The sequence below is a fragment of the Salmo trutta genome, chromosome 32 (assembly GCF_901001165.1).
Source record: "Salmo trutta chromosome 32, fSalTru1.1, whole genome shotgun sequence".
NCBI lineage: Eukaryota > Metazoa > Chordata > Actinopteri > Salmoniformes > Salmonidae > Salmo > Salmo trutta.
Window position 1 is genome coordinate 12,802,329 of NC_042988.1, and position 19,851 is coordinate 12,822,179.

At 53.7% G+C, this 19,851-nt stretch overlaps 1 protein-coding gene across 3 annotated transcripts in view; it reads right to left on the reverse strand.

Annotated features, from left to right (window-relative positions):
• The window catches only part of LOC115171115 (signal transducer and activator of transcription 5B), a 101,731-nt gene that overhangs the window by 64,653 nt on the left and 17,227 nt on the right, over positions 1–19,851 (reverse strand). The window contains exon 2 of one of the 3 annotated variants that reach the window (XM_029727632.1): positions 15,238–15,330. The exons of the other annotated variants lie outside the window; for them this stretch is intronic. The gene's annotated coding sequence lies outside the window, so the exon portion shown is untranslated. The remainder of the gene's footprint in view (positions 1–15,237; positions 15,331–19,851) is intronic. 3 annotated transcript variants of the gene reach the window in all.

The following is a 19,851-nucleotide window of genomic DNA, read 5'->3' on the forward strand; positions in this document are numbered from 1 at the left end:
GTTTGATATTGAGCAACCAGGTAACTGCCTACGTCACTACCTTATCCGCTTTCATAAAATACAAAATAGTAGTTAGCAAGATGATCAGAGTTTATTTTTAATGTGTGCATTTCACAATTGACTAGTTTGCATTAACTGTCTACACTAAAACCACTGCAAAGGGTAGCTGGGTTTTCGAGACTACCTTGTCTGGTCTCCGTGTGGCAGACTGACTTGAAGATGGGGGGAGAAGCCTGCAGCCTGAGCCTGCACCTCATCAAACTGTGGCATTTCATTTCTCTAACAGGCCCCTTTCATCAAGGCTGTGTTTATTGAATAATTCACTTACACCTCAGCCTCCTCTGTCTGTGAGAAGTCAACCTGATTAGGAAGAAGAAGAAAAGCCCTGTTGATTTATTAACAGAATAATAAGCTGGTAGAGGTGCTACTATCCTACTGTCTGATGGCAGAGGTGCTACTATCCTACTGTCTGATGGCAGAGGTGCTACTATCCTACTGTCTGACGGTAGAGGTGTTACTATCCTACTGTCTGATGGTAGAGGCGTTACTATCCTACTGTCTGATGGTAGAGGCGTTACTATCCTACTGTCTGATGGCAGAGGCGCTACTATCCTACTGTCTGACGGTAGAGGCGTTACTATCCTACTGTCTGATGGCAGAGGCGCTACTATCCTACTGTCTGATGGCAGAGGCGTTATTATCCTACTGTCTGATGGCAGAGGCGTTACAATCCTACTGTCTGACGGTAGAGGCGCTACTATCCTACTGTCTGACGGTAGAGGCGCTACTATCCTACTGTCTGACGGTAGAGGCGCTACTATCCTACTGTCTGACGGCAGAGGTGTTACCTTCCTACTGTCTGACGGTAGAGGCGCTACTATCCTACTGTCTGACGGTAGAGGCGTTACTATCCTACTGTCTGACGGCAGAGGCGCTACTATCCTACTGTCTGACGGCAGAGGCGCTACTATCCTACTGTCTGACGGTAGAGGCGCTACTATCCTACTGTCTGACGGTAGAGGCGTTACCTTCCTACTGTCTGACGGTAGAGGCGCTACTATCCTACTGTCTGACGGTAGAGGCGTTACCTTCCTACTGTCTGACGGTAGAGGCGTTACTATCCTACTGTCTGACGGTAGAGGCGTTACCTTCCTACTGTCTGACGGTAGAGGCGTTACCTTCCTACTGTCTGACGGTAGAGGCGTTACCTTCCTACTGTCTGACGGTAGAGGCGTTACCTTCCTACTGTCTGACGGTAGAGGCGTTACCTTCCTACCGTTTGACGGTAGAGGCGCTACTATCCTACTGTCTGACGGTAGAGGCGCTACTATTGTACTGTCTGACGGTAGAGGCGCCACTATGCTACCGTCTGACGGTAGAGGCGTCACTATCCTACTGTCTGACGGTAGAGGCGCTACTATTGTACTGTCTGACGGTAGAGGCGCCACTATGCTACCGTCTGACGGTAGAGGCGTCACTATCCTACTGTCTGACGGTAGAGGCGCTACTATCCTACTGTCTGACGGTAGAGGCGCTACTATCCTACTGTCTGACGGTAGAGGCGTTACTATCCTACTGTCTGACGGTAGAGGCGCTACTATCCTACTGTCTGACGGCAGAGGTGTTACCTTCCTACTGTCTGACGGTAGAGGCGCTACTATCCTACTGTCTGACGGTAGAGGCGTTACTATCCTACTGTCTGACGGCAGAGGCGCTACTATCCTACTGTCTGACGGCAGAGGCGCTACTATCCTACTGTCTGACGGTAGAGGCGCTACTATCCTACTGTCTGACGGTAGAGGCGTTACCTGCCTACTGTCTGACGGTAGAGGCGCTACTATCCTACTGTCTGACGGTAGAGGCGTTACCTTCCTACTGTCTGACGGTAGAGGCGTTACTATCCTACTGTCTGACGGTAGAGGCGTTACCATCCTACCGTCTGACGGTAGAGGCGTTACCTTCCTACCGTTTGACGGTAGAGGCGCTACTATCCTACTGTCTGACGGTAGAGGCGCTACTATTGTACTGTCTGACGGTAGAGGCGCCACTATCCTACCGTCTGACGGTAGAGGCGTCACTATCCTACTGTCTGACGGTAGAGGCGCTACTATCCTACTGTCTGACGGTAGAGGTGCTACTATCCTACTGTCTGACGGTAGAGGCGTTACTATCCTACTGTCTGACGGTAGAGGCGCTACTATCCTACTGTCTGACGGCAGAGGCGTTACCTTCCTACTGTCTGACGGTAGAGGCGCTACTATCCTACTGTCTGACGGTAGAGGCATTACTATCCTACTGTCTGACGGCAGAGGTGCTACTATCCTACTGTCTGACGGCAGAGGCGCTACTATCCTACTGTCTGACGGTAGAGGCGCTACTATCCTACTGTCTGACGGTAGAGGCGTTACCTGCCTACTGTCTGACGGTAGAGGCGCTACTATCCTACTGTCTGACGGTAGAGGCGTTACCTTCCTACTGTCTGACGGTAGAGGCGTTACTATCCTACTGTCTGACGGTAGAGGCGTTACCTTCCTACTGTCTGACGGTAGAGGCGTTACCTTCCTACTGTCTGACGGTAGAGGCGTTACCTTCCTACTGTCTGACGGTAGAGGCGTTACCATCCTACCGTCTGACGGTAGAGGCGTTACCTTCCTACCGTTTGACGGTAGAGGCGCTACTATCCTACTGTCTGGCGGTAGAGGCGCTACTATCCTACTGTCTGACGGTAGAGGCGCTACTATCCTACTGTCTGAGGGTAGAGGAGTTACTTTCCTACTGTCTGACGGTAGAGGCGCTACTATCCTACTGTCTGATGGTAGAGGCGTTACTATCCTACTGTCTGACGGTAGAGGCGCTACTATGCTACTGTCTGACGGCAGAGGTGTTACCTTTCTACTGTCTGACGGTAGAGGCGCTACTATCCTACTGTCTGACGGTAGAGGCGTTACTATCCTACTGTCTGACGGCAGAGGAGCTACTATCCTACTGTCTGACGGCAGAGGCGCTACTATCCTACTGTCTGACGGTAGAGGCGTTACCTTCCTACTGTCTGACGGTAGAGGTGCTACTATCCTACTGTCTGACGGTAGAGGCGTTACCTTCCTACTGTCTGACGGTAGAGGCGTCACTATCCTACTGTCTGACGGTAGAGGCGTTACCTTTCTACTGTCATACGGTAGAGGCGTTACTATCCTACTGTCTGACGGTAGAGGCGTTACCATCCTACTGTCTGACGGTAGAGGCGTTACCTTCCTACTGTCTGACGGTAGAGGCGTTACCATCCTACCGTCTGACGGTAGAGGCGTTACCTTAATACCGTCTGACGGCAGAGGCGCCACCATCCTACCGTCTGACGGCAGAGGCGCCACCATCCTACCGTCTGACGGCAGAGGCGCCACCATCCTACCGTCTGACGGCAGAGGCGCCACCATCCTACCGTCTGACGGCAGAGGCGCTACTATCGTACCGTCTGACGGTAGAGGCGCTACTATCCTACTGTCATACGGTAGAGGCGGTACCATCCTACCGTCTGACGGTAGAGGCGGTACCATCCTACCGTCTGACGGTAGAGGCGTTACCTTCCTACCGTCTGACGGTAGAGGCGCTACTGTCTGGCGGTAGAGGCGCTACTATCCTACTGTCTGACGGTAGAGGCGTTACTATCCTACTGTCTGACGGTAGAGGCGCTACTATCCTACTGTCTGACGGTAGAGGCGTTACTATCCTACTGTCTGACGGTAGAGGCGCTACTATCCTACTGTCTGACGGCAGAGGTGTTACCTTCCTACTGTCTGACGGTAGAGGCGCTACTATCCTACTGTCTGACGGTAGAGGCGTTACTATCCTACTGTCTGACGGCAGAGGCGCTACTATCCTACTGTCTGACGGCAGAGGCACTACTATCCTACTGTCTGACGGTAGAGGCGTTACCTTCCTACTGTCTGACGGTAGAGGTGCTACTATCCTACTGTCTGACGGTAGAGGCGTTACCTTCCTACTGTCTGACGGTAGAGGCGTCACTATCCTACTGTCTGACGGTAGAGGCGTTACCTTTCTACTGTCTGACGGTAGAGGCGTTACTATCCTACTGTCTGACGGTAGAGGCATCACTATCCTACTGTCTGACGGTAGAGGTGTTACCTTTCTACTGTCAGACGGTAGAGGCGTTACTATCCTACCGTCTGACGGTAGAGGCGTTACTATCCTACCGTCTGACGGTAGAGGCGTTACTATCCTACCGTCTGACGGTAGAGGCGTTACCTTCCTACTGTCTGACGGTAGAGGCGTTACTATCCTACTGTCTGACGGTAGAGGCGTTACTATCCTACTGTTTGACGGTAGAGGTGTTACCTTCCTACTGTCTGACGGTAGAGGCGTTACCTTCCTACCGTCTGACGGTAGAGGCGCTACTGTCTGACGGCAGAAGCGCCACCATCCTACCGTCTGACGGCAGAGGCGCAACCATCCTACCGTCTGACGGCAGAGGCGCCACCATCCTACCGTCTGACGGCAGAGGCACCACCATCCTACCGTCTGACGGCAGAGGCGCCACATATCTACCGTCTGACGGCAGAGGCGCCACCAATCTACCGTCTGACGGCAGAGGCGCCACCATTCTACCGTCTGACGGTAAAGGCGCTACTATCCTACCGTCTGACGGCAGAGGCGCCACCATCCTACCGTCTGACGGCAGAGGCGCCACCAATCCTACCGTCTGACGGCAGAGGCGCCACCATCCTACCGTCTGACGGCAGAGGCGCCACCATCCTACCGTCTGACGGCAGAGGCGCCACCATCCTACCGTCTGACGGCAGAGGCGCCACCATCCTACCGTCTGACGGCAGAGGCGCCACCATCCTACCGTCTGACGGCAGAGGCTCCACCATCCTACCGTCTGACGGCAGAGGTGCCACCATCCTACGGTCTGACGGTAGAGGCGCTACTATCTTACCGTCTGACGGCAGAGGTGTTACCTTCCTACCGTCTGACGGCAGAGGCGCCACCATCATACCGTCTGACGGCAGAGGCGCCACCATTCTACCGTCTGACGGCAGAGGCGCCACCATCCTACCGTCTGACAGCAGAGGCGCCACCATCCTACCGTCTGACGGCAGAGGCGCCACCAATCTACCGTCTGACGGCAGAGGCGCCACCATCCTACCGTCTGAAGGCAGAGGCGCCACCATCCTACCGTCTGACGGCAGAGGCGCCACCATCCTACCGTCTGACGGCAGAGGCGCCACCATCCTACCGTCTGACGGCAGAGGCTCCACCATCCTACCGTCTGACGGCAGAGGTGCCACCATCCTACCGTCTGACGGTAGAGGCGCTACTATCTTACCGTCTGACGGCAGAGGTGTTACCTTCCTACCGTCTGACGGCAGAGGCGCCACCATCATACCGTCTGACGGCAGAGGCGCCACCATTCTACCGTCTGACGGCAGAGGCGCCACCATCCTACCGTCTGACGGCAGAGGCGCCACCATCCTACCGTCTGACGGCAGAGGCGCCACCAATCTACCGTCTGACGGCAGAGGCGCCACCATCCTACCGTCTGAAGGCAGAGGCGCCACCATCCTACCGTCTGACGGCAGAGGCGCCACCATCCTACCGTCTGACGGCAGAGGCGCCACCATCCTACCGTCTGACGGCAGAGGCGCCACCATTCTACCGTCTGACGGCAGAGGCGCCACATATCTACCGTCTGTCGGCAGAGGCGCCACCAATCTACCGTCTGACGGCAGAGGCGCCACCATTCTACCGTCTGACGGTAGAGGCGCTACTATCCTACCGTCTGACGGCAGAGGCGCCACCATCCTACCGTCTGACGGCAGAGGCGCCACCATCCTACCGTCTGACGGCAGAGGCGCCACCATCCTACCGTCTGACGGCAGAGGCGCCACCATCCTACCGTCTGACGGCAGAGGCTCCACCATCCTACCGTCTGACGGCAGAGGTGCCACCATCCTACGGTCTGACGGTAGAGGCGCTACTATCTTACCGTCTGACGGCAGAGGTGTTACCTTCATACCGTCTGACGGCAGAGGCGCCACCATCATACCGTCTGACGGCAGAGGCGCCACCATTCTACCGTCTGACGGCAGAGGCGCCACCATCCTACCGTCTGACGGCAGAGGCGCCACCATCCTACCGTCTGACGGCAGAGGCGCCACCAATCTACCGTCTGACGGCAGAGGCGCCACCATCCTACCGTCTGAAGGCAGAGGCGCCACCATCCTACCGTCTGACGGCAGAGGCGCCACCATCCTACCGTCTGACGGCAGAGGCGCCACCATCCTACCGTCTGACGGCAGAGGCTCCACCATCCTACCGTCTGACGGCAGAGGTGCCACCATCCTACCGTCTGACGGTAGAGGCGCTACTATCTTACCGTCTGACGGCAGAGGTGTTACCTTCCTACCGTCTGACGGCAGAGGCGCCACCATCCTACCGTCTGAAGGTAGAGGCGCTACTATCCTACAGTCTGACGGCAGAGGTGTTACCTTCCTACCGTCTGACGGCAGAGGCGCCACCATTCTACCGTCTGACGGCAGAGGCGCCACCATCCTACCGTCTGACGGCAGAGGCGCCACCATCCTACCGTCTGACGGTAGAGGCGCTACTATCCTACCGTCTGACCGTAGAGGTGTTACCATCCTACCGTCTGACGGCAGAGGCGCAACTGTCTGACGGCAGAGGCGCCACCATCCTACCGTCTGACGGCAGAGGCGCCACCATCCTACCGTCTGACGGCAGAGGCGCCACCATTCTACCGTCTGACGGTAGAGGCGCCACTATCCTACCGTCTGACGGTAGAGGCGCTACTATCCTAACGTCTGACGGTAGAGGCGCTACTATCCTACCGTCTGACGGTAGAGGCGTTACCTTCCTACTGTCTGACGGTAGAGGCGTTACCTTCCTACTGTCTGACGGTAGAGGCGTTACCTTTCTACTGTCTGACGGTAGAGGCGTTACCTTCCTACCGTCTGACGGTAGAGGCGTTACTATCCTACCGTCTGACGGTAGAGGCGTTACCTTCCTACCGTCTGACGGTAGAGGCGCTACTATCCTACCGTCTGACGGCGGAGGCGTTACCTTCCTACCGTCTGACGGTAGAGGCGCTACTATCCTACCGTCTGACGGCGGAGGCGTTACCTTCCTACCGTCTGACGGTAGAGGCGCTACTATCCTACTGTCTGACGGCAGAGGTGCTACTATCCTACTGTCTGACGGTAGAGGCGTTACCTTCCTACTGTCTGACGGTAGAGGCGTCACTATCCTACTGTCTGACGGTAGAGGCGTTACCTTCCTACTGTCTGACGGTAGAGGCGTTACTATCCTACTGTCTGACGGTAGAGGCGTTACTATCCTACTGTCTGACGGTAGAGGCGTTACCTTCCTACTGTCTGACGGTAGAGGCGTTACCATCCTACTGTCTGACGGTAGAGGCGTTACCTTAATACCGTCTGACGGCAGAGGCGCCACCATCCTACCGTCTGACGGCAGAGGCGCCACCATCCTACCGTCTGACGGCAGAGGCGCCACCATCCTACCGTCTGACGGCAGAGGCGCCACCATCCTACCGTCTGACGGCAGAGGCGCCACCATCCTACCGTCTGACGGCAGAGGCGCCACCATCCTACCGTCTGACGGCAGAGGCGCCACCATCCTACCGTCTGACGGCAGAGGCGCCACCATCCTACCGTCTGACGGCAGAGGTGCCACCATCCTACCGTCTGACGGTAGAGGCGCTACTATCGTACCGTCTGACGGTCGAGGCGCTACTATCCTACTGTCATACGGTAGAGGCGGTACCATCCTACCGTCTGACGGTAGAGGCGTTACCTTCCTACCGTCTGATGGTAGAGGAGCTACTGTCTGGCGGTAGAGGCGCTACTATCCTACTGTCTGACGGTAGAGGCGTTACTATCCTACTGTCTGACGGTAGAGGCGCTCCTATCCTACTGTCTGACGGTAGAGGCGTTACTATCCTACTGTCTGACGGTAGAGGCGCTACTATCCTACTGTCTGACGGCAGAGGTGTTACCTTCCTACTGTCTGACGGTAGAGGCGCTACTATCCTACTGTCTGACGGTAGAGGCGTTACTATCCTACTGTCTGACGGCAGAGGCGCTACTATCCTACTGTCTGACGGCAGAGGCACTACTATCCTACTGTCTGACGGTAGAGGCGTTACCTTCCTACTGTCTGACGGTAGAGGTGCTACTATCCTACTGTCTGACGGTAGAGGCGTTACCTTCCTACTGTCTGACGGTAGAGGCATCACTATCCTACTGTCTGACGGTAGAGGCGTTACCTTTCTACTGTCTGACGGTAGAGGCGTTACTATCCTACTGTCTGACGGTAGAGGCATCACTAATCTACTGTCTGACGGTAGAGGCGTTACCTTTCTACTGTCTGACGGTAGAGGCGTTACTATCCTACTGTCTGACGGTAGAGGCGTTACTATCCTACTGTCTGACGGTAGAGGCGTTACCTTCCTACTGTCTGACGGTAGAGGCGTTACTATCCTACTGTCTGACGGTAGAGGCGTTACTATCCTACTGTCTGACGGTAGAGGCGTTACCTTCCTACTGTCTGACGGTAGAGGCGTTACCTTCCTACCGTCTGACGGTAGAGGCGCTACTGTCTGACGGCAGAAGTGCCACCATCCTACCGTCTGACGGCAGAGGCGCCACCATCCTACCGTCTGACGGCAGAGGCGCCACCATCCTACCGTCTGACAGCAGAGGCGCCACCATCCTACCGTCTGACGGCAGAGGGGCCACATATCTACCGTCTGACGGCAGAGGCGCCACATATCTACCGTTTGACGGCAGAGGCGCCACCATCCTACCGTATGACGGCAGAGGCGCCACCATCCTACCGTCTGACGGCAGAAGCGCCACCATCCTACCGTCTGACGGCAGAAGCGCCACCATCCTACCGTCTGACGGCAGATGCGCCACCATCCTACCGTCTGACGGCAGAGGCGCCACCATCCTACCGTCTGACGGCAGAGGCGCCACCATCCTACCGTCTGACGGCAGAGGCGCCACCATTCTACCGTCTGACGGCAGAGGCGCCACCATCCTACCGTCTGACGGCAGAGGCGCCACCATCCTACCGTCTGACGGCAGAGGCGCCACCATCCTACCGTCTGACGGCAGAGGCGCCACCATCCTACCGTCTGACGGTAGATGCGCTACTATCCTACCGTCTGACGGCAGAGGCGTTACCTTCCTACCGTCTGACGGCAGAGGCGCCACCATCCTACCGTCTGACGGCAGAGGCGCCACCATCCTACCGTCTGACGGCAGAGGCGCCACCAATCTACCGTCTGACGGCAGAGGCGCCACCATCCTACCGTCTGACGGCAGAGGCGCCACCATCCTACCGTCTGACGGCAGAGGCGCCACCATCCTACCGTCTGACGGCAGAGGCGCCACCATCCTACCGTCTGACGGCAGAGGCGCCACCATCCTACCGTCTGACGGCAGAGGCGCCACCATACTACCGTCTGAAGGTAGAGGCGCTACTATCCTACCGTCTGACGGCAGAGGCGTTACCTTCCTACCGTCTGACGGCAGAGGCGCCACCATCCTACCGTCTGACGGCAGAGGCGCCACCATCCTACCGTCTGACGGCAGAGGCGCCACCATCCTACCGTCTGACGGCAGAGGCGCCACCATCCTACCGTCTGACGGCAGAGGCGCTACCATCCTACCGTCTGACGGCAGAGGCGCCACCATCCTACCGTCTGACGGCAGAGGCGCCACCATCCTACCGTCTGACGGCAGAGGCGCCACCATCCTACCGTCTGACGGCAGAGGCGCCACCATCCTACCGTCTGACGGCAGAGGCGCCACCATTCTACCGTCTGACGGTAGAGGCGCCACTATCCCACCGTCTGACGGTAGAGGCGCCACTATCCCAACGTCTGACGGTAGAGGCGCTACTATCCTACCGTCTGACGGTAGAGGCGCTACTATCCTACCGTCTGACGGTAGAGGCGTTACCTTCCTACTGTCTGACGGTAGAGGCGTTACCTTCCTACTGTCTGACGGTAGAGGCGTTACCTTTCTACTGTCTGACGGTAGAGGCGTTACCTTCCTACCGTCTGACGGTAGAGGCGTTACCATCCTACCGTCTGACGGTAGAGGCGCTACTATCCTACCGTCTGACGGCGGAGGCGTTACCTTCCTACCGTCTGACGGTAGAGGCGCTACTATCCTACCGTCTGACGGCGGAGGCGTTACCTTCCTACTGTCTGACGGTAGAGGCGCCACTATCCTACCGTCTGACGGTAGAGGCGCCACCATCCTACCGTCTGACGGTAGAGGCATTACTATCCTACCGTCTGACGGTAGAGGCGCTACTATCCTACCGTCTGACGGTAGAGGCGTTACCTTCCTACTGTCTGACGGCAGAGGCGTTACCTTCCTACCGTCTGACGGCAGAGGCGCCACCATCCTACCGTCTGACGGCAGAGGCGCCACCATCCTACCGTCTGACGGTAGAGGCGCTACTATCCTACCGTCTGACGGTAGAGGCGCTACTATCCTACCGTCTGACGGTAGAGGCGCTACTATCCTACTGTCTGACGGTAGAGGCGCTACTATTCTACTGTCTGACGGTAGAGGCGCTACTATCCTACCGTCTGACGGTAGAGGCGTTACTATCCTACCGTCTGATGGTGGAGGCGTTACCTTCCTACCGTCTGACGGTAGAGGCGCTACTATCCTACCGTCTGACGGCGGAGGCGTTACCTTCCTACCGTCTGACGGTAGAGGCGCCACTATCCTACCGTCTGACGGTAGAGGCGCTACTATCCTACTGTCTGACGGTAGAGGCGCTACTATCCTACTGTCTGACGGTAGAGGCGCTACTATCCTACTGTCTGACGGTAGAGGCGTTACCTTCCTACCGTCTGACGGCAGAGGCGCCACCATCCTACCGTCTGACGGCAGAGGCGCCACCATCCTACCGTCTGACGGCAGAGGCGCCACCAATCTACCGTCTGACGGCAGAGGCGCCACCATCCTACCGTCTGACGGCAGAGGCGCCACCATCCTACCGTCTGACGGCAGAGGCGCCACCATCCTACCGTCTGACGGCAGAGGCGCCACCATCCTACCGTCTGACGGCAGAGGCGCCACCATCCTACCGTCTGATGGCAGAGGCGCCACCATACTACCGTCTGAAGGTAGAGGCGCTACTATCCTACCGTCTGACGGCAGAGGCGTTACCTTCCTACCGTCTGACGGCAGAGGCGCCACCATCCTACCGTCTGACGGCAGAGGCGCCACCATCCTACCGTCTGACGGCAGAGGCGCCACCATCCTACCGTCTGACGGCAGAGGCGCCACCATCCTACCGTCTGACGGCAGAGGCGCCACCATTCTACCGTCTGACGGTAGAGGCGCCACTATCCTACCGTCTGACGGTAGAGGCGCCACTATCCCAACGTCTGACGGTAGAGGCGCTACTATCCTACCGTCTGACGGTAGAGGCGCTACTATCCTACCGTCTGACGGTAGAGGCGTTACCTTCCTACTGTCTGACGGTAGAGGCGTTACCTTCCTACTGTCTGACGGTAGAGGCGTTACCTTTCTACTGTCTGACGGTAGAGGCGTTACCTTCCTACCGTCTGACGGTAGAGGCGTTACCATCCTACCGTCTGACGGTAGAGGCGCTACTATCCTACCGTCTGACGGCGGAGGCGTTACCTTCCTACCGTCTGACGGTAGAGGCGCTACTATCCTACCGTCTGACGGCGGAGGCGTTACCTTCCTACCGTCTGACGGTAGAGGCGCCACTATCCTACCGTCTGACGGTAGAGGCGCCACCATCCTACCGTCTGACGGTAGAGGCATTACTATCCTACCGTCTGACGGTAGAGGCGCTACTATCCTACCGTCTGACGGTAGAGGCGTTACCTTCCTACTGTCTGACGGCAGAGGCGTTACCTTCCTACCGTCTGACGGCAGAGGCGCCACCATCCTACCGTCTGACGGCAGAGGCGCCACCATCCTACCGTCTGACGGTAGAGGCGCTACTATCCTACCGTCTGACGGTAGAGGCGCTACTATCCTACCGTCTGACGGTAGAGGCGCTACTATCCTACTGTCTGACGGTAGAGGCGCTACTATTCTACTGTCTGACGGTAGAGGCGCTACTATCCTACTGTCTGACGGTAGAGGCGTTACTATCCTACCGTCTGATGGTGGAGGCGTTACCTTCCTACCGTCTGACGGTAGAGGCGCTACTATCCTACCGTCTGACGGCGGAGGCGTTACCTTCCTACCGTCTGACGGTAGAGGCGCCACTATCCTACCGTCTGACGGTAGAGGCGCTACTATCCTACTGTCTGACGGTAGAGGCGCTACTATCCTACTGTCTGACGGTAGAGGCGCTACTATCCTACTGTCTGACGGTAGAGGCGCTACTATCCTACTGTCTGACGGCGGAGGCGTTACCTTCCTACCGTCTGACGGTAGAGGCGCCACCATCCTACCGTCTGACGGTAGAGGCGCTACTATCCTACCGTCTGATGGCAGAGGCGCTACTATCCTACCGTCTGACGGCAGAGGCGCCACCATCCTACCGTCTGACGGCAGAGGCGCCACCATCCTACCGTCTGACGGCAGAGGCGCCACCATCCTACCGTCTGACGGCAGAGGCGCCACCATCCTACCGTCTGACGGCAGATGCGCCACCATCCTACCGTCTGACGGCAGAGGCGCCACCATCCTACCGTCTGACGGCAGAGGCGCCACCATCCTACAGTCTGACGGCAGAGGCGCCACCATCCTACCGTCTGACAACATCCTGTTGTCCTGCATTTGGGTATTTTGTGGTCACCCTAACTGTAGTGCTATAGTGTTGAGTAACCTTCCCCCCTCAGGACCAACCCATCTGACCATATTAGGCTTTTTCCATTACAGCAAGGCTAGTTACTGATCCTGTGACTCCACTACCTGGATATGCTCCAGTGTAGCCAATCAGATCACATCAGACCTGCAGGCTTTTGTGCAAGTTCCCTGTAACATTAACCTAACACAGCAGGCATGAAATAAATGCCTGAAACTAGATCCCATAAATATTGCTCTTGACAAGAAGAAAAAAAATCTGTCGGGGGAGGTTCTCTTCTCCACTGTTCAACCAATCCAGTAAATGTGGAGGAGGAGTTAAGACGGAGTGTCGCCTTATTAACGTCCAAAAGAGGAAGTCACGTCACAGGCTCTCTTTCCATTTCCCCTGAAAACTGGAACCTCCGGTTGTTGGGGACTCGGCAGAGGCTACTGTAACATCTACACTCCACCTAACTGGCATCGGCAAGAACTCCTAAGAAGTGTGCTACTTGTGCACACATACACAGCAGTCCAAAAGTGGAAAGTAAAACAAGATGCTACAATGGGCAGGAGGTAATGGCAATAAAAGAGAAGAGGAGAGTGACCTTGCAAACAGAGAAACTGAACACCAAAAGAACATACATTAAATGTATTTTGGTTGTGTGTTTGTTTTTCTATTTCTGTACAGGGAATGAAAAACAAGTTGGTGATATACAGTACCAGTCAAAAGTTTGGACACACCTACTCATTCCAGGGTTTTTTTATATTTGAGATTCTTCAAAGTAGCCACCCTTTGCCTTGATGACAGCTTTGTACACTCTTGGCATTCTCTCAGCCAGCTTCATGAGGTAGTAACCTGGAATGCATTTCAATTAACAGGTGTGCCTTGTTAAAAGTTAATTTGTGGATTTTTTTTCCTTCTTAATGCGTTTGAGCCAATCAGTTGTGTTGTGACAAGGTAGGGGTGGTATACAGAAGATAGCCCTATTTGGTAAAAGACAAAGTCCATATTATGGCAAGAACAGCTCAAATAAGCAAAGAGAAATGACAGTCCATCATTACTTTAAGTTGTGTCCAAACTTTTGACTGGTACTGTACATATTTCAAAAGTTTAATCTATGCAAGATCCTCTCTCTGCTCTCCTTCACTTTTACTTCTACATACTACGCACGTACGCTGACAGACACACACACACACACACACACACACACACACACACACATGCAAACACACGCCTGAGTAAACACCTAAGGCAAGAGGTAAAGGTGAGTTTGAAGGTTGAATGAAGGATAAATTACTGTTCGAACTTACTCAACCTGGTCAGACTGCATTAGTATCAATGTAGCATGTGCAGTAATAACCAAACAGATGGTTGTAGCCTACAGTAAACTGCTCTTATTGGCTTTATTGTACACTCCTAGAAAAAAGGTTTTTTTGGCAGTCCCCATAGGAGAACCCTTTTTGGTTCCAGGTAAAAACCCTTTTGGGTTCCATGTAGAACCCTCCTTTAGAAAGGGTTCTATCTAGAACCAAAAGGGTTCTACCTGCAACCAAAAAGGGTTCTTCAAAGGGTTCTCCTATGGGGACAGCCAAATAATAAGGTTCTAGATAGTACACTCTTAGAAAAAATGTGCTAAGTGTTTTGTTTTGTGACAGTCTGTCTGAATTTTGTTTACATGGATGGATCTTCTTTTGTACTTGTCCTATGCAAGTTCAGTCTTAGTCCAGCTAAAGGGTTTGTAAGATCAAAAAAGAAAAGAACTGTACAAAGAAAACAGTTTTTGCTGGGGAAAATGCAGGTTTGTCCTCATCATTGATTTCTATTTGAAAGCCCACTTCTTACATGCATCTAATGCCACTCTATCCCTCTACACTCATCTCCTATTTGCTGTACTGTACCTTCCACCATGCTCTTCTAACTCTCATGTCTTTTCCCTTGGTACATTTCTCCCCCTCTTTCTCTCTTGCGCCACATCAACACCCCTGTAAACACCAAGGCAGGCAGCTTTTGAGAACCCTGTCCTTTTGACCTTTTCAGCTTGTGATGTGTCAGAGTTCATATAACTGCAGTTTCTCACAGGCGGTGTCTAATGTGGTCACCAGAGCCATGTCCCCCCTTCTCACTACTTCTCCAGCACCCCACCCCTCTCTTTCTCCCTCATGTGCACTTCATAAAGGTCACCCTCTACCCCACCTCACCTACCCTCCCCTCAAATCCCAGTGGTCTGCTTAACCTTAACCTATTCTGGGGTTTGATTACACTGTAAAACCAACAGTGACTCACACCCTCCTTCCCAAATGGCACCCTACTGCAGTAATCTGGTCAAAAGTAGTGCACTACAAAGGGAAAAGGGTGCAAATTAAAGTAGATTAAAGTTCATACCTGTTGTACTTGGCACATGTGACTAATAACATTTGAATTGATTTGAGACGCAGTCCTGGTCTCGGCGCAGAGTGGACCTGGGAGCTGAGACCCCTAGGATAGAGGAGACCATGACTCAGAACCTAGCTACAGTATGGAACAACAGGAGGCTGCAGTAGTACACAGTGGTACACAGCTGGGACAGTCATAATGGAATGGATGTGTGCTACTGTATCGTGCCAAGTGGTGCTTGCTGCTGCTTGGGACTCTAACATCCAGCTGTCCTTCTTGCATTAGCTGATGTGAAGTGGAGACTATGCTAGTGCTAAAATAATTCTAGATATAGCTATGTCTATCGAAGCATAATGGAAATAACAGAAAACACTGTTGCCATGGCGTTTCCGAGCTTCAGCAGTTGCTTTGACCTTGCAGACTCACTGGGTTGTGACACATTTCATAAGAGCCCCACAAATACTACAAGGACGTGCCTCCTGCGGCTGCATGTGATGCTCTGACATTCATAACAAGATATCCCTGAATCAAAGGTGCCACTTTGAATTTGTGCTTTGATTGCATTTCAGTTGAATGACGTTGCCACTGTGAGTTAGCGCGGGGTTCCCCCCAAGGCTGTGGGCTTTCCGCCTCATATGACCTGCTAATAGTGTAATGGACAACACACATTGTGCTTTCACTGGGAAACCTTTTAGCTGAGACCTGAGGGACTCCAAATGTCACACTGTTGCTAGGCTTGTGGCAGAGGAGCAACCCACTGGAGAGCAGAGCAAAGCAGAGTGAACATCCAGCCAAAGCCAAGTGGGACGAGAGAAGCAAAGGTGTGGGATCATGGATGGGGCCGGGACTGAGGCTGGGGCTGGCAGTGGTGCTGGGGACTGGGACTGAGGCTGGGGCGGGCAGTGGTGCTGGGTGTGAGGCTGGGGTGAACAGTGGTGCTGGGGACTGGGACTGAGGCTGGGGCTGGCAGTGGTGCTGGGACTGGCAGTGGTGCTGGGTGTGAGGCTGGGGCGGGCAGTGGTGCTGGGTGTGAGGCTGGGGCGGGCAGTGGTGCTGGGTGTGAGGCTGGGGTGAACAGTGGTGCTGGGGACTGGGACTGAGGCTGGGGCGGGCAGTGGTGCTGGGTTAGAGGCTGGGGTGGGCAGTGGTGCTGGGGGCTGGGACTGAGGCTGGGGCTGGCAGTGGTCCTGGGACTGAGACTGAAACTGGGGCGGGCAGTGGTGCTGGGTGTGAGGCTGGGGCGGGCAGTGGTGCTGGGTGTGAGGCTGGGGCGGGCAGTGGTGCTGGGTGTGAGGCTGGGGCGGGCAGTGGTGCTGGGGCTGGCAGTGGTGCTGGGTATGGGACTAAGGTGGGGGCTGGCAGTGGTGCTGGGACTGATGCTGGGGCTGGCAATGGTGCAGAGGCTGAGGCTAGGACTGCGGCTGGGACTGAGTCTGGGTATGGCAGTTATGCTGGGACTGGCAATGGTGCTGAGGCTGGGACTGAGGCTCGGTATGACAGTGGTGCTGGGTCTGAGGCTGGATATAGCAGTGGTGCTGGGGATGGGACTGAGGCTGGTTACGGCAGTGGTGTAGGGGCTTGGACTGAGAATGGGAATGCCAGTGGTGCTGGTGCTGGGTATGGATTGAGGCTAGGTATGGCAGTGGTGCTGGTGCTGGGTATTGGATTGAGGCTAGGTATGGCAGTGGTGCTGGGGATGGAGCTGGCGTTGCAGCTGAGCTGTGGTGGTGGAGGTCCTTTTGGATCATCAGACACCTCCATGCCCTCCCAGGCAAAACAAAGGACTTGACCTGATTTTCTCTGAGACATTTCCTGGCACTGTACATATAGTCCATTTCCTCCTATTACGATGCTGGAATGATTATGGTAGTCCCTCAGTCTCCCTGGGATAATCTAGATAAGCTGAAAGGGCAATGAGGCATGGCAGCTACTCCCCCCGGAGAGAGGCTTTCCTAAATTACACCTCAGATCACCATTACTGTGCTGGTGTTTCCCTTTGTATTGTCCACCATGTCCACACAGTCCATGCTAATACAGGGAGGTGATGTTTCAAATCCACAGCATCATATGACATCCTGAAATAACTGTTCTGAATATAAATCCCTCTACTTTCTTCCTCCTCTTCTTCCTCCTCCCCCTTCTTCTCCTCCTCCTCCTCCCCAGCCTGGACCGCATTGTCCCATTAGGCTCTGTAAAACTCACCCAGAGAGTAGTTATTGCAGTTTGTGCAGCAGCCCTGTCCTGTCACCAGTCTATATTGACTGGATAAAAGGCTCCTATTGACTTTGCCACTGCACTGAACAGGCATGAGAAGAGAGGAGAAGTCCTCAGAGACAGGCTCCATTGAGGCCAGGACAATGTGAACAAAACCAGTACCATATCAAACCCATCCTGCATACACAGGTAAAGTGTAACACATACAGTACACTAATCTTTAACAAACCACGCTTTCAATTTCTGTATTAGCCAATAATGCATTTGCAAGGCTATTCTCCATCCATTCATTCATTCATTATCTTAGTGGATACGTCACCTCTCTTATCTCGTCATTTGCGTTTATGAGAGAGTGCATTCATGGGTATTTTAGTTTGCATGTCCACATATTTTTCATAATGTATGCGGCACAATAACACAATGGCAACGTTTTATAATTCAACGCAGACAGCCACAATAACGTAACTAAAACTACCATGGGAATAAAGGCCATGATGGGGATAACATATCCAATTGCTATCCTATATCCTATTCATGTACAGAGCACATCCACTCAATCCATGTTGTGCGAGGCACAGGGGTCTGGTGACGCAATGGCTGATTGGGGAAGAATGTGAGGCTGGAGAAAGTACCTCATGAGGACAATGAATCGTGGTAATACTGTATGTTACACTGAGTATTTACTCCCTCTGTTCTCTTTCGCACTCTCTGTCCCCCCATCACTCTCTCTAACCCTCTCTCTCCCTCCCTCTTCCCCTCGCTTTCTGCATATATTTAATGGCTCATGAGATCAGTTCATAAGGTTGAATGCTTCCCAGAGAAAGCGTGGAACCCTGTGCAACAGAAGGGGACTACACTGTACAGTACAACAGTACCACAGACTTACTTCACTGGTGTAACTTTGAGAAAGGTGGGAACTGGGAAGAAAAAACACTGGTGTTTTTAAAAGTGCAAGGTTGCACTTATATAGTAAGTGTGATATGAACAAGGGTTCTGTTTGTTTATCAAACGTTGCACTCTGACCCCATGCGCGCGCACACACACACACACACACACACACACACACACACACACACACACACACACACACACACACACACACACACACACACACACACACACACAGTTCTTGTCTCCACCGGCCTGGGTTATCAGATACTTTTCTGTGTTTAATCATTGATATGTCCCAGGCTGTGCACAGATGCAGCCACCAGTGTGGGGTAAAACCATACTCTATTCATTTTAATAAGACTACAGTCAATATTTAATTTTCTCCTTCAACTACAATTTGGAGATGTTATATGAGGTTCCTCCAGTGCAAGCTGAGAGAGAGAGAGAGCGCGAGAGAGAGAGAGAGCCGTCGTGCAGAGTGAGCAGCAGCGAGCCACGCTAGAGAGGAGAAGATCCGCCGGGGGCAATGACAAAGTAATTGGATCAATAGAACCACAGGTCCACACTCTGACGGTCCACACTCTGACGGTCCACACTACACTAGCTCTGCACTAGACAGAGATAGATGGAGAGGGATGACAAGAAGAACAGAGAGCCTAGGACAGAGGGGAAGACTGGGCCCAGAAATGAGACAATACTTTCTTATCCATTAGGTTATTTATTTATTTTAAATTTAAAGGAGAACCAAGAGAGAGAGCGAGAGAGAGAGATACGTGTGATTAAGACTGTCTGAATCACAGATCCTACTGAGATGGAAAGAGATGGAGAGGGACAGGAAGGCCTGATGTTTGACACCAGACAGCCCGACTGACCAACAGACATGGCTTTAGACCTGCTCAATCAGCTTTGCAGCCTGATCCTGTCAAACAACAGATTATAAAACACAACACCACTAAAGCAGCAACATTCATTTTGACAAAAGGCCCGGTCTGTTCTGGATCATAATCAACGTCATTATCATCATCATCTTGTCTTAATCTGCTAAAGACATTTGGCCCATTCCCCAGAGGGAGCGCATCCTTGACCTACATTTATTTTTTATTTTTTACATTCTGGAATTAAGCGGGTCGGGAATAATGGCAACCTGATGTGTGTGTGTGTGTGTGTGTGTGTGTGTGTGTGTGTGTGTGTGTGTGTGTGTGTGTGTGTGTGTGTGTGTGTGTGTGTGTGTGTGTGTGGCATCTGATGAGATGTTCTTATTTCCCTATTTCTGTCTCACTCCTTCCCTTCTTCTCAGTTCTCCGCCACCCACATCATTCAGTCAGGGTGTTATATTTAATGACGATCTCCTGCTGTAACGTAACCAGTAGTAGGTTTGAACGTGGAAGTGGTGATCGACTACCGGCTAGGCCTCATCCTGCTTTAAGTTACACTACATTTAACAGGGAGATTCTCAAACTACATTGAAACAGAGGGCTTGACCCCTTTACTCTCTGCCAGGATCTTTAACCAAGAAGA